Source organism: Kogia breviceps, chromosome 3, assembly GCF_026419965.1.
Source record: "Kogia breviceps isolate mKogBre1 chromosome 3, mKogBre1 haplotype 1, whole genome shotgun sequence".
In the NCBI taxonomy this organism is placed as follows: Eukaryota; Metazoa; Chordata; class Mammalia; order Artiodactyla; family Physeteridae; genus Kogia; species Kogia breviceps.
This window is the reverse complement of record NC_081312.1, coordinates 90,780,642-90,806,914: the sequence shown is the minus strand read 5'-3', so window position 1 is coordinate 90,806,914 and position 26,273 is coordinate 90,780,642. Positions and strand designations below refer to the sequence as shown.

Here is a 26,273-nt window from a genome sequence, read left to right as displayed (position 1 = left end):
CTGCCATGTGGGTGAGGAGCCCTCTGGGACATTCAGCCCAAGAGAACCTTCAGTTCGTTTCGGCCCCAGTCAAGATGTGACTTCAACCACATGAGAGACACTGTATTAGTTTCTGAGGGCTGCTGTAACAAAGTACCACAAACTGAGTAGCTTAAAACATCAGCAGTTTACTGTCATAGTTCTGGAGGCTGGAAGTCTGAAATGAAGGTGTTAGCAGGGCCATGCTCCCTCTGAGACTCTGGGAAGAATCCTTGTTTGCCTTGTCCTAGCTTCTGGTGGGGGCTGCATGGGCACTGATCAATCCTTGTCACTCCTTGAATTGCAGCTGTATCACTCCAGCCCCTGCCTCTGTCATCACGTGGTGTTCTCCCTGTGTGTTTTCTAAGGACACCAGTCATTTTGAATGAGCAGCCCACTTTACCTCAAGATGACCTCATTTTAACTAATTATATCTATAAAGTTCCTATTTCTAAGTAAGGTCACATTCTAGGTACTGGGGGTAAGGACTTCAACGTATGTTTTGTTTTTTAGGTTTTTTTTTTGCGGTACGCGGGGCCTCTCACTGTTGTGGCCTCTCCCGTTGCGGAGCACAGGCTCCGGACGCGCAGGCTCAGCGGCCATGGCTCACGGGCCCAGCCGCTCCGCGGCATGTGGGATCTTCCCGGACCGGGGCACGAACCCGCGTCCCCTACATCAGCAGGCGGACTCTCAACCACTGTGCCACCAGGGAAGCCCCTCAATGTATGTTTTTGAGGGACAAAATTCAGCTCATAACAGACCCCAGTCTAGAACCACTCAGCTGAACACAGTCAACCTGCAAAATGTGAGCGAGAATAATAACACCCTTAAAAAATGCAGGATCTGCAAAGTGCAATAAAACAAGGTATATATACCTGTACATCTATCTCCCTTCCTCAGTGAAGTCTATCAAAATGACCAAAGAAATTTGTATGCAAGAATAAATTCATCAAACCCCCGAAAAACAAAGGGTGACCTCAGCATACCAGAAACTTGAAGCATTTCTTAAAGATGCAAAGCAGGTGGAATTAGATTGAAAGAGGAAGCAAAAACACCAGCAGAGAACCCAGGAGGAGGCTGAGGAGAGAACCACTGAAACAGTGACACCTGCTGCCTCTACAGAGCCCAGGGAAGAGTCCAGGCTCGGAGTCGGTATTATCAGGAGACTCTTGAGAGGGCCAGAGCCAGTCTCTCCTCCCTGCAGCACTCTCTTCACGCAGAACAGCTGGGCAAGGTATGCTCCCTCACCTACGGGTGTTACAGAAATAAAGTGGGGCCCTTGCACGGGGGCTCCTACCTTGGGTATTGGGGCCAGAGGGGCAAAGGTAAAGCCTTGATAAAGGCAAGGCTCCGGAGATAAAAGGAAACAAAGCAGGGAGGGACACCCAGCTCAGCGTGGGGGCAGGAGCCATGAAACTGCCTCCCACCCATCTGCCCGCTTCTGCTGCACAACCCAGGTGGGCGTGGGGTCCTCGTCTGTCTGGCCACCCTCACACCCTGCAGGAAGCCTGCCCACAGGGACCCTCATATGACTATCCAGCCTATCCACTCACGAGGTCATTTCACCACTGACAGTGCAGAGCTGTTCTGAACAAGAGACACCTCTAATTCAGCATTTCTCAACATTGGCTTTACTGACATTTGGGGCCAGGCAGATCTTTGCTATGGGAGTCTGTCCTGTGCACTGGAGGATGTAGGATAAGCAACACCCTATCCTCTACCCACAAGTTGCTATAAGTACGGCCCCCTGCCCATGGTTGTGACAGCCAAAACAACGTCTCCAGACATTGCCAAGTCACCCTCTATTGAGAACCATCATTTTTTTTTAGCATCTTTATTGGAATATACTTGCTTTACCATGGTGTGTTAGTTTCTGCTGTATAACAAAGTGAATCAGCTATATATACACATATATCCCCATATCTCCTCCCTCTTGTGTCTCCCTCCCACCCTCCTTATCCCACCCCTCTAGGTGGTCACAGATCACCAAGCTGATCTCCCTGTGCTATGTAGCTGCTTCCCACTAGCTATCGATTTAACTCACCGCTAACAAGTCCCTTCTTCTGCTCTTTGCTTGCTATTAGGAGGCCATAAGTCTCTGCTGTCTGGGAAATACTGGTCGTGTCTAATTGTACCGGCCTGCTTAGCCCCTACCCCACTCTCTAAATTTCTCCAGGGACCCAACTCTCCTTCCCAGGCAGAGCTACCTCGGGGGTGCAGGCTCTCAGACAGCATCCAGATGTGGGTCTTCACACCACACTGGCAGATGCCGGCAGGGGAGGCTCTCTGCCGTCTCTAATGTGTGATCTGTGACTGCAGAAACGTGCAGTTCCTGTGCTAACTCAAAACTGCTCGCCAGAGATGATGGTTTGTACCAAGCCAGAGGAGATCGGCTCACAAGAGAGGAAAAGCAAGGGTGGAGCGGCCGGTGGAGAGGCAGATCCCGAGGATTCGACTCCCCTGAAGTTAGTGGAGGAGCAAACTATTCCGTGAAGGACTGGGGTAGAAAAGAGAACAGGCAGAAATTCTGCCCCCTCGACAGCTGGCTCTGCTGGAGTTTCATTGGAGTTCATTGCTCCTCTCGGAAAAGGAGATGTCCCCAGGGGAGAAAAGCCTCGCCTGCTTCTGGGAGGAAGCCTCATCTCCTCAGATGCCCTGGAGATGAAAGGTTGGGTGGAAGGAAAACTTGGAGAGTGAAAGGAGACACTTGATTGGGATTACGGCTGGGGTCCTTTGGGGGATCCTTCCAGCAGGCTGACCCCCACCCAAAGGACTGGGCGCATGTGTTAGGGGAGGGGAGGAAGCGGGGAGAAGGGGCCTCTTTAGCTCTGTCTTTCCACAGGCGGTGGGAGAATGTCTTCATCAGCCAGGCAGCTAGTTATCCTTCTTCAGGGCTTTCCTATGGAAGTAGATGCACACGTGCAACTCCCAACCACTGATTTCAGAGGGAACACATCTGCCTGAGTAAATCAACCTTGCCAACTCAGCTCTCACTGAGCTACTAACAGCAAGCTCACTCCAGTGGCAATGGAGAAGGGTGGGGAGCTCCAGGAATTCTATAATTCACCAAGATGCCAAAATGCCACCTCATTAAAAAAAAAAAGAAGTTGTTATCATTCCAGAGCAGTGGGCAGCAAACTCTGAGCCCACCAACTATTGTTGTAAACAAAGTGTTATCAGAACATAGCCTCACTCACATTGCCTATGACTGTTTACAGTGACAGAATAGAGTAGCTGTGACAGAGACCATATGACCTGCAAAGTCTAAAATATTTACTACCTTGCATTTTGCATAAAAAGTTTGCCAACCCAGCTCCAGAGCACTGAAGGCAGAATTTTTTTTTAATATGCCATTCAGTAGCCTGCTTTTCTTCTCAGTGCTTAAACAAAGTGTGAGGCTCACAACAAAAGACTGACATTTTTTGCAGAAGATATATTTAGATCTCTTAATTTTCCAACAAATGGTGCTTTTCAGAGAGGTCTGGAATGCTGCCAGCAGGGTCTAGTGTGGACCCTCAAGTCTGCAAGGGTGTGAGGTGGAGAGAGGAAAGACAAGACCAGAAATGTTTGGATGGAAGGACTGAAGACCAGGTGATGAGTCTACTTGAAAACCCCAGGACGGGGAATTCCCTGGTGGTCCAGTGGTTAGGACTCTGCGCTGCCACTGCAGTGGACACAGGGGGCCCAGGTTCAATCCTTGGTCGGGGAACTAAGATCCCACAAGCCGAGTGGTGAGGCAATAAACAAAACAAAACAAAAAATAACCCAGGACGGAGCCAGGTGAGCGGTGGGGTGAGGCAGGGCAGACAGAGTCCTGTATCCACGGCCCTTCCCCACTCCCAGCCATCCCGCCTTCTCGTCTCTGCTCCGCCACCTGTAGTAAGGGGCTTCCTCCCATGGTCGCCCGTACAGAAGTGCCAAAGCCCCTTCTCCCTGTGCTGCCCCTGTATTGCCATCACCTTCTGCTCTTCCTAACCCTCAAACCCAGATCCTCCAGAGAGTTCCGTCTCCAGCCCCACCCCTCCTGCAGCTTTTCCAACCCACTGGAAGCAGCACCCTGGGGAGAAGAGAGTAAACACACACACAGGCAGCGCTTGTAAAAACCCTGTCAAATATCATTTTGAGAATCTTGATCTGCTCTTAAATACAGTCCTAGCACAGAACAAGTAGCAGAACAGAGTTTTCTTTACAAATTGATGGCTACAGAGTTGGGGGGGGCTTGTGAATGCATCTGTTCTGTAGGATTTTTCATTGAAGAAAATTCATTTAATTTGGCAAAGGACTGTTACTATGAGCCAGCTGCTGGGGCATACAGGAAGCTTCGCTCACAGAACTCCAACTTAAGATGGTGTTGGTTTAAAAGTGGTTTTATCTTCCCAAAGTAAAAACTTGTTTATACAATGACTGGACATAGAACATTTGGATAATGCAACCCCCTTGTATTTATTGCATTTGTGTGATACTTCACAACGAATAAAAGCACTTTCACAGAGATGGCTATATTTGGTTTTCCCGGCCAATCTGAGAGGTAGGTAAAATGCTATTCCTTTGGGAAAATAAGTAAATTAGGCTCCTTGAGGTTAACTGCATTGTTAACCTTGGCTGTACTGGGTTAGTACACTAACCAAGACTTTGATTTCTATGTTCTTGGAATTTTCCCTAGCATTCTTATTGTATTTTCTAAATTAGAGTGCTAGTTTTATCTCATAATGAACCCCTATCATTTCTTGCAAGAGGCATCTGAATTCTTATGCTCACTAAGCATTGTCTATATACTAAATAAAGGTTATATCACAAATACATCCAAAGAAGCCATGATGAATAGAATATAATTAACTCCTTTACAAGGTGCCTTTTGTTATTTTTATAACCAACAAAGATTAAGAGTAAGGTCCTTTTAAAAAGCCTGAGAAATGTAAAATAATAGGCTAACTAAGAAGGCATTACAAGATTTGGGGAAACATAGGGGCTTTGGGTAGAAATATAATCCTGAACAAAGGGTCCCCTCTTGGCCCCATCTTTCCTTCAAAAGTCAATCAATCATAATAACTCCACATAGGGCTTCCCTGGTGGCGCAGTGTTTGAGAATCTGCCTGCCAATGCAGGGGACACAGGTTCGAGCCCTGGTCTAGGAAGATCCCACATGCCACGGAGCAACTGGGCCCGTGAGCCACAACTACTGAGCCTGCGCTTCTGGAGCTTGTGCTCTGCACCAAGAGAGGCCACGATAGTGAGAGGCCCGCGCACCGGGATGAAGAGTGGCCCCCGCTCTCCGCAACTAGAGAAAGCCCTCGCACAGAAACGAAGACCCAACACAGCCAAAAATAAATAAATAAATAAATTTAAAAAAAAAACAAAACCAAACTCCACATAGAGAGGTTGTGTGCCTGGTGGTTAGGGCTGAAGGCTAGAGCGTTAGATCCTGAGCAAGTTTCTAAACTTTTCTCAACTTAAGCTTCTGCAAGTATAAGACAGGACTTACTTTACTCGGTTACTGTAGGGATTGAATAGGATAATTCATTTTTATAAACTACTTGGAACAGTGCATAGCACATGGCAATTGATGGATAAATTTTTGTTACTGTTATCAGTAGGATTATTGATATAAACAATATATTTTTGGTCTCTCCCCTACCTCAGTCAGAAGTCTCTCAATTTCTGTGAAAAGATGCTGCATGGTTGAGGTATTGGATGCTTGCAGAAACCTGTTATAGGAAAGGTGGTCTGTCTTTCTCTGATTTCTTGCTACACAATGTTCTTGCCTCTATTAAGCTAGCAAAAAGCCCCGGGCAATATTACCTTTTCAAGATGAGGACAGGCTCCCACATTGGGGCTGTCAGAGAGAATTTGGGGTGTGTGAGCCATTTAAATGAATCAGACCTGACAAACCTGATTTACAGATTAAAACAATGTTGTGATATTTACCAAACGTATATATAGCAAGTTAAGACACCTCTGACAGGCAGCATTGATTGCCTATTTTAATCAGCTGGTATAATTTAGCTACCACCAGAAGCAAAATGCTTAGGAAAGTTAAATCTGATCATAAATAATTCCCATTTTGATGCATTTAAAAATCAAGTAAGACCTTCGTTCGGGGTTTGCTACAAGGTGACACATCTACTACATTATGCGAGGTCACATCAGGTTTCATTTGGGTGTTAGGAGAAGATCTGATATGACGTAAACAGATGCCAAACAAAGCGTTTAAAGCAATTTTACCAGATGCTGGTATATTAAGATAGATAGAGAAATGACAGAAACCCACTGCCTGCATATATTCACTAAATCTCTGGTGCTTGTGGGACTTTATCAATATTACTTAATCAATATCCCCACCAATTCTGAGCAGAATCAAGGATCATAGCCTTGAAAGAGACCTCAAGGAGTTACTCTGTCTAGAAACACTGGAGCGAGGTTATTGCTTAGGAGAAGCATGGTATGGCTTTCAAAACTTATTTGTTGAATGAACAGAAAAAATGATCTTCACCTCGCATCCCCAGAAGGCTGCTTTGTTCTGGAGGTATGAGTGGGACTGAAAAGTACGGAGCAGCCTCAGGGGTTTAAAGCCCTATCCCCTTACTTATTTATTATTTATAACCTGCCTTTTTCTAAAAAAGATTTGAGGCAGCTTACAACAAAAGACACAAACAGGGACTTCCTGGTGGCACGGTGGTTAAGAATCCACCTGCCAGTGCAGGGGACATGGGTTTGAGCCCTAGTCCAGGAAGATCACACATGCCACGGAGCAACTAATTCCGTGTGCTACAACTACTGAGCCTGTGCTCTAAAGCCCGTGAGCCACAACTACTGAGCCCATGTGCCTAGAGTCCTGCTCCGCAACAAGAGAAGCCACCAGAATGAGAAGCCCACGCACCGCAACGAAGAGTGGGCCCTGCTCGCCACAACTCGAGAAAGCCTGCGCACAGAAACAAAGACCCAATGCAGCCATAAATAAATAAATAAATAAACTAATTTTAAAAAAAGACACAAACAATAAAGAGCCTATCCTCAGTCATCCTTTGCAGGGTTTCATTATCACTTTCATGATCATCAAAAACGAGTATGAAGTGGCTATTTGCATGGGATGCTATGCCAGGGCTGAATAAATCAGGCAGAGCCAGCTCTGGCCTCTGTAAATTTCCATCCCTTCAGTTTGCGCTTATTCATTCTTTTGACAAATATTTATTCAGCACATCCCACATGCAAGTGCTGTTAGGTGGTATGGGGGGGTGGTAAAATGAGTAACGTGTGGGCACTGCCCTGCCTGCAAGAGGTTTATAGACAAGGGTAGAGGGTCTAGGACAAGTGTATGTAATACTCATGTGTGTGGGTGTGGATAAGACACAAACCTAAATTCCTCCAAGCGGGCAGAAGGGATCAGTGCTATGGGTGAGTTGCAGAGAATCACAGTGGAAGAACGTCAAGGGGGAGTGCATCTGCTTATTGTGTGTCCTAAAGAAAAACGGCGCTGAAGCAGATCAGGCTGCAGGCAAAGTTGTGAAGGAGAACTCAGCCTTCCCGGGCACCTCTTTGCCCTCCTGGCACTTTCTACCTCCTCTTCCCCCTCCTCTCCTTCTCATCTGGACACCCTAAGCCCTCATGCTGTCACAGCTGCCTAGTTTCACCTTTCCCAGAAGACTGGCATGCCACTTGCTGACGTGTCCTGGGACAAATGCCTGTTTGGACATGCTCTCTGCTGGCTATCATCAACAACAGGGATATGGAGCGCTTATCTACACCAAGGTAGAAATAACTAGCCATTATTTGTCACCATGCCATGCCTAGGAGTATCTGATTTTAAAGGAGGACCAGGCCTGGGCACAGAGGAAGCAATCTTGACAAAATCCATGATTGTTGGAGGCCTATGGTTGGTGTGAGAGCTTCCTGGGCACCCTCAAATCCAGGACCCAAATAACTCCTAGCCCTAGGTACCTAGAAGGCAAGGAGTCCCCAGAGAGAACATCCTGAAGGGGTCTCAATAGAAGATCTGCTCTCCAGCCAGACTGTGATAAGGAGGAGAAAGAACCTCTTCCAGCTACAGTCCTTCATTCGTTGGAGCAGTAGTTCTTAAAGTTTAGTTTATAGAAGAATCTCAGGGGAAGCTTGAAAAAGTACAGATTCCAAGGTTCATTCCTGGAAACTCTGTCTTCCTGAAGGAAGTCTGGAGGGGGTCTCAGAGTTCACATTTTAACAAGTATCAAGGCAGCCTCTGAGGAGGTGGTCTTAGGCTCACCTAAGACTTGAGATATATTGCCAAAGGGACTCACATTCTAGCAGAAGGTCCAGAAGAGCAGGACAGATGTCTGCTCTTCACGGGTGAACTTCTAGCACCTAGAACAGTGCATAGCTCAGATTAAGCACTCAGTAAATATGTTGATTTAATTAATGCCTGGGGACTTGCCCTGCCTCGTGGCACCCTGGGAGTGGGGGCCTTGGTAATATTTTTTGGTGAAGGAAACCTTGGGGAAAGTATAAAGGTATAGCAGTGTCTGCAGAAAGGATTATGTCGATGTGAAATGAGGTGGTGGAGAACTAGTCTAGTTGAGAGCAGGTATCCCAGGTGTATCCTGCCCTGCCCTCAATAAGTTGACAGGCTGAGGGTCAGGGTGGGAAGAAATGCTTTGAAGTTTAGCCCGAGGGTCACAGATCTGCTTAGCATCTCATCACTCACCACCCTCCCCTCCCTAGACTTCTAGAGGAAAGAAGATCTGAAAGAGAAGTGGAGACTGGAGAGGGAAGGAGGCACTGCTGGAAGCAGGCAGGGCGGGGAGCTCAAGGCCACGGGCGTGGGCTACCTGCTCTGACCCACAAGGGAGACTGAGCAGCTCTTGCCAGAGCTCTTGCTCATCTGCTTGGCACAGAGCAAAACCCTAAATGGGCTGCTCTGGGCAAAGGCATTTACCCTGCGGCATTTAGCCTACTGTAAGGTTAAATTTATTCTTTCGTCTTCTGACTGGCTTTGATAACAAACATGTCCCTCCACCTAGGAAGAGAAATCCTACAACTTCTTCCAATGACTCATTGCTGTCAGGAAATTCTCATGCCTCATGTCTGATGTCAGTTAGCAGGAAAACAGAGCAGTCCTGACGTCCACTAACTGCGTCGTTAGGTTTCTTAAGAGTGTGGGTAGATCTGGGCTCTGGCAGTTGTTCTAAGCGAGGCTGGCTGCCTTACAAATCTTGCTGTCATCTAGGATGGCTTCGTTGACATTTTGTCTGATCTATTTTCCTTTCACCAGTGGCATGAAACAGGACACTGGATATAACCTGGCTAAACTGGACTTCTTCCCAATATCATCATGCTTGAGAAAGCAATCAATGGATCCAGAATCTGTTTGGGGGCACTTTGGGAAAATTCCCCAACCAACATCTTCTTCCGCAGAGTTCGAATGAAGGACTCATCTAGGGACAGCTCCATATGTACGTCTATTACCATGCCAAAAGATGTGAGACCTAGGTTTTAGCTGTTAATGTAACTTTGCATAAGAAGTGTAAACTCTCCAGACCTCATATTCATCTGTAAATGGAGTGGGTTCTTCTATCAGTAGTGAAAAATCCCCTAATGAAAATTCCAATGACTTACAATATCGTATCGTCTGGGTGATTTGGGGTCCAGCTACTTTCCCCACCTCTCTATTTCTTGCTCTGGTTCTCTTTATTCCTCTAACACACGAAGATTATTCCTGCTTTGATTCCTGCTTTGCATAAACCCCCTCCCCAAAACTCTTTGCCCTCGATGACCCCATCCTCACACTTCTTCACAAGGAATGCTGTCATCCCAGGTTTTCTTTTTTTTGCATGACTGACTTCTTCATGTTATTCAAGTGTCAGTTCGAATGTGACCTTCTCAGAGAGGTTTCCATGGTCATCAATCTAACGAAGTGCCTCCCCATTTCATCCCAACACTCTCAACCACATTCCTTGACTAAATTTTTTCAAAGTACTTACCATTACCTGGAATTATCTTATTTGACAGTTTGCTTGTTTACAAATAGTTCTGCTACAATGTGACATATGCATTCCTAAAAAAAATCACCGTGTTGTATGAAATTACATACTATAAACCATGGAGCTACGGAAAAAATGGGATTGGGAACCCAACACTCAAAAACTTCATCAGTGACATATTTTAAAAAAATAGAAACAATAAAAATGGCAGCACAGTTTTATATACGTGTACTGGTCAAGATATACATAAATACTACAACAAATGTCACTTTATCTTGAAAAAGACCTGCAGTTTGCTTGTAGAAGTGGGGATGGAGTGGGTTGCAGATTGTGAGTTATTGTGAAGTGGTGGTAGGAGGGTTATGGACAGCTGTTAACACCAGATGTAGCTCATAACACACTCAGAGATTTGAGGTAGCTGGTAGATGTTTGAGTTGCATACACCTGTCCATTTTACGTATTCCTATGTGACTTGGTTCAGCTTGGTGCCCCTTTCTGCATTCTAGTGTTTCTCACAGATGAAATCATGCATAAGCAAACATGAAATTCGAATTGTGCTTAAATTATTCCCTAACATATCAGTCAGGTTGGAATATATTCTCGTTTTCAAAATAAGCATTATAGGAGATCTGATAGCATTTGTTTGCTCCACTCACTAGAATTTAAGCTCCGTAAGATCGGGGAACTTATCTGTTTGATTCATTGCTATATTTCCATCATCTAAACAGCCTGGAACATAGCAGGCTTTCAATTAATATTTGTTGAATGAATGAATGAATGAATCTTTCTTCAATTTTCTCCTCTCCCCACATACCAGTGATACCCTTTCAAGGGTTACAGTGGTCTACATTGGTATGGTGGTGAGGAAGTAATAGTACGACCAGAGGGGTTTCAAAATTGCTGTGTTGGGGGGAGGGGGCATGTGTTCTCTGAAGACAAACACAAAAATGGAAACAAGAAAAAACCTAAAGCCTAAATTACTACAAATGGTTATGATATCCACACAGGTCCCTCCACCTTTGTAGTCATGAAAGATCTCTAAGGCTCCTTCTATCCATTACAAATACACGATTGTAATGATGAATTATTTTGAAGAGTCAGTGCAGAACTATGGACCTAGAAACACTACACAGAGCCCTATGTTATGTGGAAAGGTTCCTGGAATTCATTCCACTAGGAATGAAAGAAGCTTCAAGTCTAGCAGGTAAATTTGCTGGGAAACACTAACTTCTGTCCCTCCTCTCCATATGTGTGTCTCAGACCTAAAATTTGATCACTCTTCTACTAAGTCAGAGAACAGAATTAGAAGTGGCTTTGAAAGGTCATCCTAGACAGGTAGGTTATGTCATATTCCTAAAGGGTTTGAAAACTGTTCGAATTTCAGGGAAATTGTCTAGTGCTACCAAGTAAAAGGTCAAATCAGAAAGCCCCCAAAGAGCTAAGGAATGATCTTTCTTCTGAATTTTTCTGATTTAAATTCTGAACCTAAGAAAATGTGCCTGCAAATGTAAATGTTGTGGTTGAGCTACTGTAGTTTATCAGGCAAAACAGGGAATATTCTGTTATGATTCTTTACTTCCTCAGTAACTGCTCAATCTTATGGAGAGTTGAGTGGAGTGGCAAAGTAATTACATGGTGAGTACCATATATTTACGATTATTTATGTTTTCTAGATTGGAGTACAGGGTAATTATTTTTGGTCTTATTAAGTGCAAATTACCAAGTAGTCTTCAGGAACATGTAATTACTATGTACTGTAGTCACATGCCACTTACCAAGCAAAATGAATGCAGTGAAAATTTTATTTAACACAAGCAGAATGACACATGTGGTTTTATGAAGCAAAGTACAGGGACCTGCCTTCCTGTCTTGGGAGAGGAAACAGAGCAGCCCTTCTTAACTTAAGGCATTTCCTCAGTGAACAAGATCCACATTTCTCAAGGGTTGGTGCTCATTAAGAATGCAGATGTCTGGAGCCCCATGCCAGACCTAGAGAGTCCCACTCTCTGAGGTGAGGCCGTGGAGTCTGTGTCTTCAGCAAGTCGCTGAGGTGCTTCATGTGTGCACTACAGTGAGCAAGCATCTTCCCCAAAGTCACAAAATACTCTGACCAGCAGGGTTACCTCTAAACACAGAGGTGGGAAAAAATGGGGCCTAGGTGACATACATTTTTCTGTTTTTCACTGACTAGTTTCTGTTCTTCTTTTTAGACTTTACATTGACAAGTATCCTTGAACCCATTGTTGCAAAGATATAGAAGTCTTATTATATGTTGAGTATTCCCTGTGAGTTGATTTTCTATTATACATAGATCATGTACATGTAATTTAGTTTAGATCTTTTAGATTTTAGTGAATACACACACACACACACACACACACATGCACACACACAGTTTGAGGGACAGAAGTATGAGGAAGAGCCAGAGGCCAAGGAGTGATTTGCCTCATGGTTGGAACAAGGGCAGATTTTACTCAACAGGTATTTCCTGTGCAGTTATTCCATGCAATGTAAGCTCACTTTCTATACCCATTCAATAGGTCTATTTCAATAGGTCTTATTTCCTTAATTGAGATAGATCACTAGAGTGGTTAAGGGCATAGGATCTGGAGTAAGGAGAGTCCAGTCCCACCATTTACTAGTTAGGAAACCATGGATGCTCTGTCAATGTTTGTGTCCCCCCAAAATTCTTAAGTTGAAATCCTACACCCCAAAGGTGATGGTATTAGTAGGTGGAGCCTTTGGGAGGTGATAGGTTTATGAGGGTGGTATCTTCATGAATGAGATTAGTGCTCTTACCAAAGAGACCCCAGAGAGCTCCCTCACTCTTTCCACTATGTGAGGATACAACTAGAAGTCTGTGACCCACCAGAGGACCCTCACCTGACCATGCTGGTACCCTGATCTCAGACATCCAGCCTCTAGAACAGTGCCAAATAAATTTCTATTGTATACAAGCCACCTAGTCTGTGGAGTTTTGTTACAGCAGCCCAAACCAACTAAGACAATGGGCAAGTCACCTCTGTGCTCACTTTCTTCATTATAAATTAGGGAAATAATGCTCCTCTCAGAGGTTACTTTCAGGAAAAAAATAACATAAATGCCTGCAAAGTGCTTAAAACACTGCTACCATCTATAAAAGTCTCAAAAAATTTGGCTATTATTGATGTATTAAACATGAAAATACCATATTCATATATTTGGCAGTTGGATTTTCTTCCTTACACCCATTCTGAAAGGAAAAATCAATAAGACAGTTTTTACACATATCTCTCCTCTCACATTTTAAAAACTCCAACCGCACTGACAGGCAAGAGTAGAACATGCTTTGTCCTTGCCAAGGCAGAGAAAAGGTTAACTTTTTGACTTCAAGAGAAGCCAGCTGGAGAAACAGACAGTCTGCTAATGGTAAGCGAGGGGAAGCAAGAACTAATTTTAGCCATCATTCTTCAATCACTGTCCAGTTCCCTCTCACACCCCTCCCTGCCTACCCCGATCCTCTCTGAACTGTGAGGCATAAGACTGCTTCCCCAGGGCACCTTCAATCCTGGAAGGGAAGGACATAATTCTACGACAACTCACTGCCTCTTCCAGTGAATTAGAGATGCTTATGCCCCAGCTTCAAAAATATCCTGAACACCATAAATACCAGCTTTCTATCACTTGCAAATTATCTTTGTCTTTTTCTCAGAAACGCTCATGCAACCATGTGCCTTTCCTGCCATTTTTGCTGAAAGTGACTTTTTCAGAAATGTGAAGCACTGCTGTGGAAAAATTTGAGAAAGTCCAGATACACTTTAACTCAGTCTTATAGTAAACAAAGATGAGGAAAGCAAAGATTAATGATGATTGCTAGGGTGAACCCATATGCTTGTATAACTTTCTTCACCCTGGCTGTTGAAGTGAAAATATCTGGGGAAAGGAGAAAAAAAATATTCAGGTAAATATTATATTTCATGAGCCTGAGGTTCTGCTATAAAGATTGTGAAACAGAATATGTATTTGTGAAATGCAAACATTTTTCACCTACTATTGTTTATAATTAAGGCACAAATTCTTACTGAAACAAAAACCCTAGCTTGGGGAAGAGAAGTATAAACAGAAACACAATTAATGCTTTTGCTGACAGCGGGTTTCTTCTGTGGAGAACAGCAAGCATTCCACGTGTGGAGAAATACTGAGATGTACTTCTGTAAGTACACGAATGTACATGCACATAAACTACGATCACAGGCAATGAGAGCTCAGAAACCAAAGGGGACATCTAACCTCAGATCTGAGAACCACATGAGCTCGTTTTGTTCTAGATTGATAAGCAATGCAGAAAAGGCTTGGATGACATAGTCTGAACACAGAGAGAATTAAAGAGGATTAGTTCTTTCTACCAAGCCAGAGAAAGCCCTGCCTGAAAGTACTCTGCTGGTGCTAGCCCAGGCCCAAGGAATAAGAATTTGAAAAAAAGAAGTTTTGAATCACAGGACTGTAAGAGGCCTTAATAGTCCTCTAGTTCAATCCTAGATTTGCCAGCAGAATGAACGCCCCAGTGACCGCTGGCCCAGGAACAGGGTGATTCAATGCAGTCACATAGCCTCTCAGCCTAGTAATGAGTGAGACTCAGACAAAGGGAGTCTTTACCTGGGGCCATCTGTGGATGTCAGCAGGCCCAAGATCTGAGATAAATTCATCAAAAGTGGGAGATGATTAGACCATCTTGCCCTACCTCTTACTGCCCTCATCATCATCATCTTCATTTTTTGTCTGAAGCTACACCTGGGGGCTTGCCTTGGAGCCTGGGCCTGCATTAGTCCCCGTTCTCAGGTATTTATCCCTTGGCCTCCTTTACCTGTGATGGGAAGATATGCTGAATTCAGCAGCATTTGGACCATGGTCTTAACAAATCATTTTAGTTTCTCTTTATTTCAGATCTATATCTCCATTACTCTGCCTTTTAAAGGGTAAATTTTAAACTAGACTCTAAACATTACAAAGGGTAGGTTTCAGTCAAAATTAAAATAAATACAGATAATACATTGGTTACTGATAGGTTTTTTTTCTTTTTAAATAAATCATGGTCAATTAGTAATGCTGGTAGAAACTTGTAGTTTAAAGGAATATCATTGAGCATCATTTTGTCATTTAAAAAATTTGTCTCCTTTGGGTAAATCCAGAATTTCCTCTATCATGGGTCCTTATGGAGCCAGACTGGAAAAACTGGAAGACAGAAAAGACAGTATGCATTTATTTAAATAATATACAGAAAGTATCTACAACATGTTTCCTTCTGTTAATCTTTAAATCTGCATACCCCTCATCCAGCTTCCACACCTACAAAGGTGAGATACCACAATGTTTACTGATGTCTTTATGACACCTCCTGGATGTCACCTCAAATCCCTTACTGCAAGAGTGCCCACGTCTTGTACTAGCCAGCCTCCATCCACCTGCACCTTCCCATGCCCTCTAGCCTGGGTTCCTTTAGGCCACCCCATATGTGGGCTTTGCTGAAACTTCAGCTAAGACGGTCTTGAATCTCTTAATGACCTTATTTCCACCCCCTGCCTGTCCAGCAGCTTTGTAATATTCTCTATTTAAGAAAGACTGTGTGTTGGAAGAAAGCTATGCATACTCTGATCCTCTTTCAGCACCCTCAAAAGAATTACAGAATTAAGAGATAGAGTGGAGTACATTACTACATAATTGATATGATTAATTTGTTTCAATGAATATAATGACAATTGTTTCTGCAGTGCCCTTGTTTCCATCAGCTCAGTGATCTGATCATCAGATCTGGTTTCACTTCATAGATACAGCTTAGCAAACACCCTTTGAAAGTCCTTTCATTCAAGAAACAATCTGGCATCATATTTTTAATGTCATGTTTGCTTGTAAGGAAGCTAAAAATTCTTTGGATTTTACAATTTGAACCAGGATTTAGCCAAACTAAATTTGATCTGTCATTTCCTGGGTAGATTAGAGTATTCAGATCCAAATGACACCAAACAAAAACTACTTTTTGAATATCGATTATTCTTAATATTGTGGGGCAACTGGGAGACACCAGAGCCCTGAGGATGAGATTAGTCTCTATCCAAAAGAACTTTGATGTTGTTCAATAATTGTTTTCTTGTACATCAACCTGCAAGGTCCATCGATTCTCGCTTAATAATTCAGATAATTAGCAGCTACAGAGCTCTAATGCACCACACTACAGGCCTCACGCTCATCATTTCACCAATTCACGGCAGCCCCACTGGGATACATACTACCACTCTTCCCATCTTTATAGATGATAAAATCCAAGTGACCTCCCTAGAGTCAATGTCATTGGTGGAACCAGAATTTAAGCCCACTTTGCTTGACACCAGAGCCAAGTTCTTAAGCGCTGGGTGTAGAAATCTAAGATGACGATGCCTCTTGAGAATGGCATAGTTTATGTGAAATAAATATCTAGTGAAAATGAGAGCCCAGTGCAGACAGGCTTTGTCACAGAAGACTGGATGGATTTGTGCTTGGTCACAGTGGAGTACAGATGGCATCAGCAATGAGGGATACTGTGAAATCAAAAGCATGGAGTAGTAAATGGATAAAGTGGTTTGGGTATCACTTAGATGTCAATGTTAAAAGATTGAGGGTTTATAGTTGGAAGGGGTGGAAAATAAAGTTGGATATGTAGGGCTCATTCCCGAGGAAATTTAAAGCCAGGCTGCGTTCAGACTTGGTTTGTTAAGTATAAAGAGTATAGCTAATGGTGAGCCAGGAACATATTTTAATAGTTGTGTTTTAGGAAGATTCAGTGCCATGTTAGCTACGAGAGATGGTAGAAGAGAAAACCAGCAATGATGTACCACAGTAATCTCAATGAGAATCAAGATGAGGGATTGAGCAAGGGTGGTGGCAGAGGTAATGGACAACTTGGGGTGTTTTCATGATACCTCAAAAGGAAAAATTATAGAACTTGACTGACTGATGTAAGGATCCCTTTTAGGAATTACAAGAATAGTATGTATTTAGTTCAAAGAAAGTCTGTCATATTAAAATAATTTCTATGTACTGGAAGTTTCAAATAATTTCTTTAACATGCATTTTGTGACTAAAGCTTGCCAGTTTTATAAAGTATATTTTTAGTATTTTAGCTAATTTTCCTAAATTTGCAGAATAAAATCTTCATGAGTTGTCAAATGTCTAAAGAGAACCTTCTTCTTAATGTGTAATATTTTCTTTTTAAGTAAGTGGTTCGTACAGTTCAGCTATTGATTTTTTGTTACATTAAAATATTTTAATGGGGGAGACCTTCAAGATGGCAGAGGAGTAAGATGTGGAGATCACCTTCCTCCCCACAAATACATCAGAAATACATCTACATGTGGAACAACTCCGACAGAACATCTACTGAACACTGGCAGAAGACCTCAGACTTCCCAAAAGCCGTGTGGCTGACAGGGTCTTGGTGCTTCGGCCGGGTGTCAGGCCTATGCCTCTGAGGAGGGAGAGCTGAGTTCAGGACATTGGTCCACCAGACACCCACCAGCTCCACGTAATATCAAACGGTGAAAGATCTCCCAGAGATCTGATCTTAACACTAAGACCCAGCTCCACTCAACGACCAGCAAGCTACAGTGCTGGACACCCTATGCCAAACAACTAGCAAGACAGGAACACAACGCCACGCATTAGCAGAGAGGCTGCTTAAAATCATAGTAAGGTCACAGACACCCCAAAACACACCACCGGATGTGGTCCTGCCCACCAGAAAGACAAGATCCAGCCTCATCCACCAGAACACAAGCACTAGTCTGCTGAACGAGGAAGCCTACACAACCCACTGAACAAACCTTAGCCACTGGGGGCAAAGACCAAAAACAATGGGAATTACAAATGTGCAGCCTGCAAATAGGAGACTCCAAATGCAGTAAGTTAAGCAAAATAAGAAGACAGAGAAACACACAGTAGGTGAAGGAGCAAGGTAAAAACCCACCAGACCTAACAAATGAAGACGAAATAGGCAATATACTGGAAAAATAATTCAGAGTAATGATAGTAAAGATGATACAAAATCTTGGAAATAGAATGGAGAAAATGCAAGAAACGTTTAAACAAGAACCTAGAAGAACTAAAGAGCAAACAAATAATGATGAACAACACAATAAATGAAATTTAAAATTCTCTAGAAGGAATCAATAGCAGAATAACTGAGGGAGAAGAACAGGTAAGTGACCTGGAATATAAAATAGTGGAAATAACTACTGCAGAGCAGGATAAAGAAAAAAGAATGAAAAGAATTGAGGACAGTCTCAGAGACCTCTGGGACAACATTAAATGCACCAACATTCGAATTATAGGGGTCCCAGAAGAAAAAGAGATAAAGAAAGGGGCTGAGAAAATATCTGAAGAGATTATAGTTGAAAACTTCCCTAATATGGGAAAGGAAATAATCAAATCCAGGAAGGGTAGAGTCCCATACAGGATAAATCAAAGGAGAAACCCTCCAAGACAGATATTAATCAAACTATCAAAAATTAAATACAAAAAACAAATATTAAAAGCAGCAAGGGAAAAACAACAAAAAATATACAAGGGAATCCCGATAAGGTTAACAGCTGATATTTCAGCAGAAACTCTACAAGCCAGAAGGCAGTGGCAAGACATATATAAGTGATGAAAGGGAAAAACCTACAACCAAGCTTACTCTACCCAGCAAGGCTCTCAATCAGATTCGATGGAGAAATTAAAACATTTACAGACAAGCAAAAACTAAGAGAATTCAGCACCACCAAACCAGTTTTACAACAAATGCTAAAGGAACTTCTCTAGGCAGGAAACACAAGAGAAGGAAAAGACCAATAATAACAAACACAAAACAATTAAGAAAATGGTAATAAGAACATACATATCTACAATTACCTTAAATGTAAATGGATTAAATACTCCCACGAGAAGACATAGACTGGCTGAATGGATACAAAAACAACATCCATATATATGCTGTCTACAAGAGACCCACTTCAGACCTAGGGACACATACAGACTGAAAGTGAGGGGATGGAAAAAGATATTTTATTCAAATGGAAATCAAAAGAAAGCTGGAGTGGCAATTCTCATATCAGACAAAAGAGACTTTAAAAGAAGATGATTACAAGAGACAAAGAAGGACACTACATAATGATTAACGGACCAATCCAAGAAGAAGATATAACAATTGTAAATGTTTATGCACCCAACATAGGAGCACCTCAATACATAAGGCAAATGCTAACAGCCATAAAATGGGAAATCGACAGTAACACAATCATAGTAGAGGACTTCAGCACCCCACTTTCACCATTGGACAGATCATCCAAAGTGAAAATAAATAAGGAAACAAAAACTTCAAATGATACATTAAACAAGATGGACTTAATTGATATTTATAGGACATTCCATCCAAACACAACAGAATACATGTTCTTCTCAAGTGCTCATGGAACATTCTCCAGGATAGATCATATCTTGGATCACAAATCAAGCCTTATTAAATTTAAAAAAATGGAAATCATATCAAGTATCTTTTCTGTCCACAACGCTATGAGACTAGATATCAATTACAGGAAAATTTCTGTAGAAAATACAAACACATGGAGGCTAAACAATACACTACTTAATAACCACGAGTTCACTGAAGAAACAAAGAGGAAATCAAAAAATACCTAGAAACAAATGATAATGAAAACTTGATAACCCAAAACCTATGGGATGCAGCAAAAACAGTTCTAAGAGGGAAGTTTATAGCAATACAATCCTACCTCAAGAAACAAGCAACATCTCAAATAAACAACCTAACCTTACACCTAAAGCAATCAGAGACAGAAGAACAAAAACACCCCAAATTTAGCAGAAGGCAAGAAATCATAGAGATCAGAAATAAATGAAAAAGAAATGAAGGAAATCATAACAAAGATCAATAAAACTAAAAGCTGGTTCTTTGAGAAGATGAACAAAACTGATAAATCATTAGCCAGACTCATCAAGAAAAAAAGGGAGAAGACTCAAATCAATAGAATTAGAAATGAAAAAGGAGAATTAACAACTGATACTGCAGAAATACTAAGGATCATGAGAGATTACTACAAGCAACTCTATGCCAATAAAATGGATAACCTGGAGGAAATGGACAAATTCTTAGAAAAGCACCACCTTCTGAGACTAAAGCAGAAAGAAATAGAAAATATAAACAGACCAATCATAAGCACTGAAATTGAGACTGTGATTAAAAATCTTCTAACAAACAAAAGCCCAGGACCAGATGGCTTCATAGGTGAATTCTATCAAACATTTAGAGAAGAGCTAACACCTATCCTTTCAAATTCTTCCAAAATATAGCAGAGGGAGGAACACTCCCAAACTCATTCTACAAGGCCACCATCACCCTGATACCAAAACCAGACAAAGATGTCACAAAATAGTAAACTACAGGCCAATAACACTGATGAACATAGATGCAAAAATCCTCAACAAAATACCAGCAAACAGAATCCTATTGCACAATGAAAGGATCATACACCATGAGCAAGTGGGGTTTATCCCAGGAATGCAAGCATTCATCAATATATGAAAATCAATCAATGTGATAAACCATATTTAAAAATTGAAGGATAAAAACCATATGATCATCTCAAAAGATGGAGAAAAAGCTTTTGACAAAACTCAACACGCATTTATGATAACAACCCTCCAGAAAGTAGGCATAGAGGGAACTTACCTCAACATAATAAAAGCCATATATGACAAACCCACAGCCAACATCATTCTCAATGGTGAAAAACTGAAACCATTTCCTCTAAGATCAGGAACAAGACAAGGTTCTCCACTCTCACCACCATTGTTCAACATAGTTTTGGAAGTTTTATCCACAGCAATCAGAGAAGGAAAGAAATAAAAAGAATCCAGGGCTTCCCTGGTGGCGCAGTGGTTGAGGGTCCACCTGCCGATGCAGGGGATGCGGGTTTGTGTCCCGGTCCGGGAAGATCCCACATGCCACAGAGTGGCTAGGCCTGTGAGCCATGGCTGCTGAGCCTGCATGTCCGGAGCCTACAGGAGAGGCCACAGCAGTGAGAGTGAGAGGCCCGCATACCGTGAAAAAAAAAAAAAAAGAATCCAAATCAGAGAAGAAATAAAGCTGTCACTGTTTGCAGATGATATGATACTATACATGGAGAATCCTAAAGATGCTACCAAAAAACTACTAGAGCTAATCAATGAAGTTGCTAAAGTAGCAGGATACAAAATTAATGCACAGAAATCTCTGGCATTCCTATACACCAACGATAAAAAAATCTGAAACAGAAATGAAGGAAACACTCCCATTTACCATTGCAACAAAAATAAAATACCTAGGAATAAACCTACTTAAGGAGACCAAAGACCTGTATGCAGAAAACTGTAAGACACGGATGAAAGAAAATAAAGAAGATACATACAGATGGAGAGATACACCATGTTCTTGGATTGGAAGACTCAACACTGAAAATGATTATACCACCCAAAGCAATCTACAGATTCAATACAATCCCCATCAAACTACCACAGGCGTTTTTCACAGAACTAGAACAAAAACGTTTACAATTTGTATGGAAACACAAAAGACCACGAATAGCCAAAGCAATCTTGAGAAAGAAAAACGGGGCTGGAGGAATCAGGCTCCCTGACTTCAGACTATACTATGAAGCTACAGGAATCAAGACAGTATGGTACTGGCACAAAAACAGAAATATAGATCAATGGAACAGGATAGAAAGCCCAGAGAGAAACCCACGCACATATGGTCACCTTATCTTTGATAATGGAGGCAAGAATATACAGTGGAGAAAAGACAGCCTCTTCAATAAGTGGTGTTGGGAAAACTGGACAGCTACATGGAAAAGAATGAAATTAGAACACTCCCTAACACCATACACAAAAATAAACTCAAAATGGATTAAAGACCTAAATATAAGGCCAGACACTATCAAACTCTTAGAGGAAAACATAGGCAGAACACTCTATGACATCAATCACAGCAAAATCTTTTTTACCCACCTCCTTGAGAAATGGAAATAAAAACAAAAATAAATAAATGGGATCTAATGAAACTTAAAGGCTTTTGCACAGCAAAGGAAACCATAAACAAGATGAAGAGACAACCCTCAGAATGGGAGAAAATATTTGCAAATGAAACAACTGACAAAAGATTAATCTCCAAAATTTACAAGCAGCTCATGCAGCTCAAGATCAAAATAACAAACAACCCAATCCAAAAATGGGCAGAAGACCTAAATAGATATTTTCCAAATAAGATACACAGATTGCCAACAAACACATGAAAAAATGCTCAACATCACTAATTCGAGAAATGCAAATCAAGACTACAATAAGTTATCACCTCACACCAGTCAGAATGGCCATCATCAAAAAATCTACAAACAATAAATGCTGGAGAGGTTGTGGAGAAAAAGGAACCCTTCTGCACCATTGGTGGGAATGTAAATTAATACAGCCACTATGAAGAACAGTATAGAGGTTCCAGAAAAAACTAAAAATAGAACTACAATACGAACCAGCAATCCCACTACTGGGCATATACCCTGAGAAAACCATAATTCAAAAAGAGTCATGTACCACACAATGTTCACTGCAGCTCTATTTACAACAGCCAGGACATGGAAGCAACCTAAGTGTCTACTGACAGATGAATGGATAAAGAAGATGTGGCACATATATACAATGGAATATTACTCAGCCATAAAAAGAAACGAAATTGAGTTATTTTTGTAGTGAGGTAGATGGACCTAGAGACTGTCATACAGAGTGAAGTAAGTCAGAAAGAGAAAAACAAATAATGTATGCTAACATATATACATGGAATCTAAAAAAAAAACAAAAACAAAAAACTCGTTCTGAAGAACCTAGGGGCAGGACAGGAATAAAGACAGAGACAGAGAATGGACTTGAGGACACGGGGAGGGGGAAGGGTAAGCTGGGACAAAGTGAGAGAGAGGCATGGAGTTATATATACTACCAATATCAAATAGATAGCTAGTGGGAAGCAGCTGCATAGCACAGGGAGATCAGCCTGGTGCTTTGTGACCACCTAGAGGGGTGGGAGGGAGACGCAAGAGGGAGGAGATATGGGGATATATGTATATGTATATCTGATTCACTTTGTTTTAAACCAGAGACTAACACACCATTGTAAAGCAATTATACCCCAATAAAGATGTTAAAAAATATTTTAATGTTTCCTTGTTTCTTTAACTTACAAATTCACTTGTCCCCACTATTTTGTGATGGTTGTTTCTTCCCGAGTGTAAGAGACTTTACATCTTATACATCTTTATTTCTTATTATCACATACCATGCTTATCATACTGTTGGGCACATAGAACATTTATTGATTCAGTGATTAACTTCATTTAAAAAACAAGGCTTTTTTCCCGTGTCAAGAATTTTAAAATATTAATATTTAATATTGCTTTTCAAATGTCCTGTTTTGACTTACTTTTAGAATGTAATTCCATAAGGGCAGAGTCTGCTATACGTGACTTTGCTTCTCTCTTAAAACCTAGCACAGTGTCTGGTGAACGTTGAGGAAACATTCACTGAACAAACGAATGGTTTATTTACTTGAATAACTACATTCTTATTCAAAATAATGAGTCCAGGTCTCTATGTTAATACTTCCTGGAAAAGCAATACATAGAACATATTCTGTGTTTGTGTTTTTCTTGTATTGGAAGAAACAGCTACAGCTATGTGTGCTTCTGGGTTTGCATGCCAATGTGAGTGAATGCATATGATTTGATTCTTAATGTGTCACTAGAGAAGTGCCTGTTTCTAAAAGTTGATCCTAGTGCTCTAGGAAAGCAGGAGAGAGGGTGGTAGACATCTTCCACACAGATGGTGGCAGAGGTGGGCCCATAAAGGAGGAGCCAGGGTCTAGCAGAACCTCTGTGCTCAATACAGAAATTGCCATCTAAAATGAAACTTTTGTTTCAAAACAGTAACAATTTAAGTAAAACAATTTTAAAAGTAAAAAGTATTTGTGCACTTCTCTGTATGTATATCACAATAATATATTTAAAAAGTGACCGATAGTGGTACACAAATAATTTATTTCTAAAAATAATTGAGGCTTAAAAAGTCTTTTAAAAATTAAAAATGACCTATAAACTCCATTTGATATACCTTTGGTCAGAGGAAACTAACCACTATCACAAACACATTTTAAGAAATATTTTGGATCTAGCTGTTCTCTGGAGATAACATCTAATCCTCAGATGATTGTACTAACCCGATGGCCTTTACTTTTGGAAATATATACTGCCACATGATCAAGGAGGTGTTTCTTAAGCTGAAATTTTCAATTTCATCTAGAATTAAGGTGATGCTGTTCTAAATCTATGATGATGTGTAATTTGCCTTCTGTTTCTGTAATACTTTGAACTTAATATTGGATAGGAAGCTCAGCTCCATGCAAAAAATAATAGGTTTTGTTTTTCAAGGACTTTTTGCTAGAAGAACAAATCATCTTTTCCAGGTAAGGATGAACTAAAGGACACACACACACACACACACACACACACACTCACACACAGAGAGACATACATATTTGTATAATCTCAGATACCCTATTTTCAAAACCCATATTTTTACAATTTAACCAACATTTGAGCAATTTCCTATTACTTACCCCCAAATGATCTTACAAAACTTTAATATTTGTGGTTCCTGTGAACATTACCCATTGAGATCTATGAAACTCTAAATATTCCTAAACCACAGCTGTTAAGTAAAACTATTTAACAGAATATTTTCTGCAGTGCTTTTTCAGGAAACCATCCCAGCCACAAAATAGTTCTCAGCATCAGATATTCAGCTTTCTTAAACCCAGATTAAAGACCAGTGATGATTCTGGGATGTTTTTAAATCACTCTGTAATTGCAAATGGTTAATCAAATTCATTAATCAGAATTTAACGACTTACACTTTGACTTAATGTACAGCTCTGAACTCAGGAATTCTCTAATCAGAGAGCAGAGCATCTGTAATTGGCACTCTCAAGGTCAGTGGCAGTGGTGACCACTTGTATAAATTCCAGGGACCTTAACCTCTGAAAATATCCTTTGTTTTATTTTCAAATGCTTTCTTCTAAGTTGGGCTTTGAAATTTTAAGAGCTCTATTCCAGCTGTGCTCTTAATATTGGCCTCAAATATATTTTAAATAAGTGGGCTGAAGAATGATTCTCCATGAGAGATGAACTTATGACCCTGTAAAGAAAAAGTCATGGTTAATGTGCAGATAAAGATTGAGGCAAAGCTTGCAGACAAGCAAGAGGGGAGCAGGGATGGGAGGGAAATCAGATGAAGTTTGTTTTTTTGTACCATTTTGGATTGTTTGTGGTCTAAAATTTATGTCAGCTTTTGGATCTGTTCACAGAGTCTGAAACTCCCCAGTCCTAGATGTATATTTGGCCGAGCACAAAAGAGTCTACACCTCAGTGACTTTTCAGAGTAGCTGAAACATGTGGAGCCTTTCTCACAGCATCAGGCCACTACATCACTGTGACTCCCTGGCTTCTTCCCACTGTCTAAAGCATTAGGTTGGACCTTGCTGTGCCTTTTGGCCACACCTTAATCATGTGGGAGGGAATAGTTTGGGGAGAGCTACAAAGTACCCCAATTTGTCCTGCATCAAGGGACAGCATCCTGGACTCAGAACTGAATAGAATGAGCCTTTGATAGTGGAGGGAGGATGTCACTGACCAGATGAGGCCAGGGCTGTGGCCACAGTGGGGGTGAGGCGCTGGGGCTGACTAGCAAGGGAGGAGATGATCGAATTAGAGGTCCAATCCTTTATGATGCAGGGAGAGTTAGGGAAATCTCAGGAGTCAAGTGGTAACTTTCTTATTTTATTCAGCCTAAGATATATTAAAAATAGAAAAAAGCAAAAGTGAGATTTCACCAATTATGGTGTATTTATTTATTAACAACTTTATTGGAGTATAAATGTTTTACAATGGTGCATTAGTTTCTGCTTTAAAACAAAGTGAATCAGCTATACATATACATATATACCCATATCTCTTCGCTCTTGCATCTCCCTCCCTCCCGTCCTCCCTTACCCACCCTTCTAGGTGGTCACAAAGCAGTGAGCTGATCTCCCTGTGTTATGCGGCTGCTTCCCACTAGCTATCTATTTTACGTTTGGTAGTGTGTATATGTCCATGACACTCTCTCACTTTGGCCCAGCTTAACCTTCTCCCTTCCTGTGCCCTCAAGTAGGTCTGCATCTTT

General features: G+C 41.5%; 1 protein-coding gene and 1 non-coding gene across 11 annotated transcripts in view; one reads left to right on the top strand and one right to left on the bottom strand.

Moving 5' to 3' along the window:
- SEMA6D (semaphorin 6D) overlaps positions 1-26,273 on the bottom strand; it is a 607,719-nt gene that overhangs the window by 192,904 nt on the left and 388,542 nt on the right. The gene's annotated exons all lie outside the window — the stretch shown is intronic.
- Positions 3,646-3,727, top strand: TRNAG-GCC (transfer RNA glycine (anticodon GCC)). Its single transcript is given in 2 exon segments — positions 3,646-3,682; positions 3,692-3,727. It is a non-coding gene; the product is annotated as a tRNA-Gly (tRNA).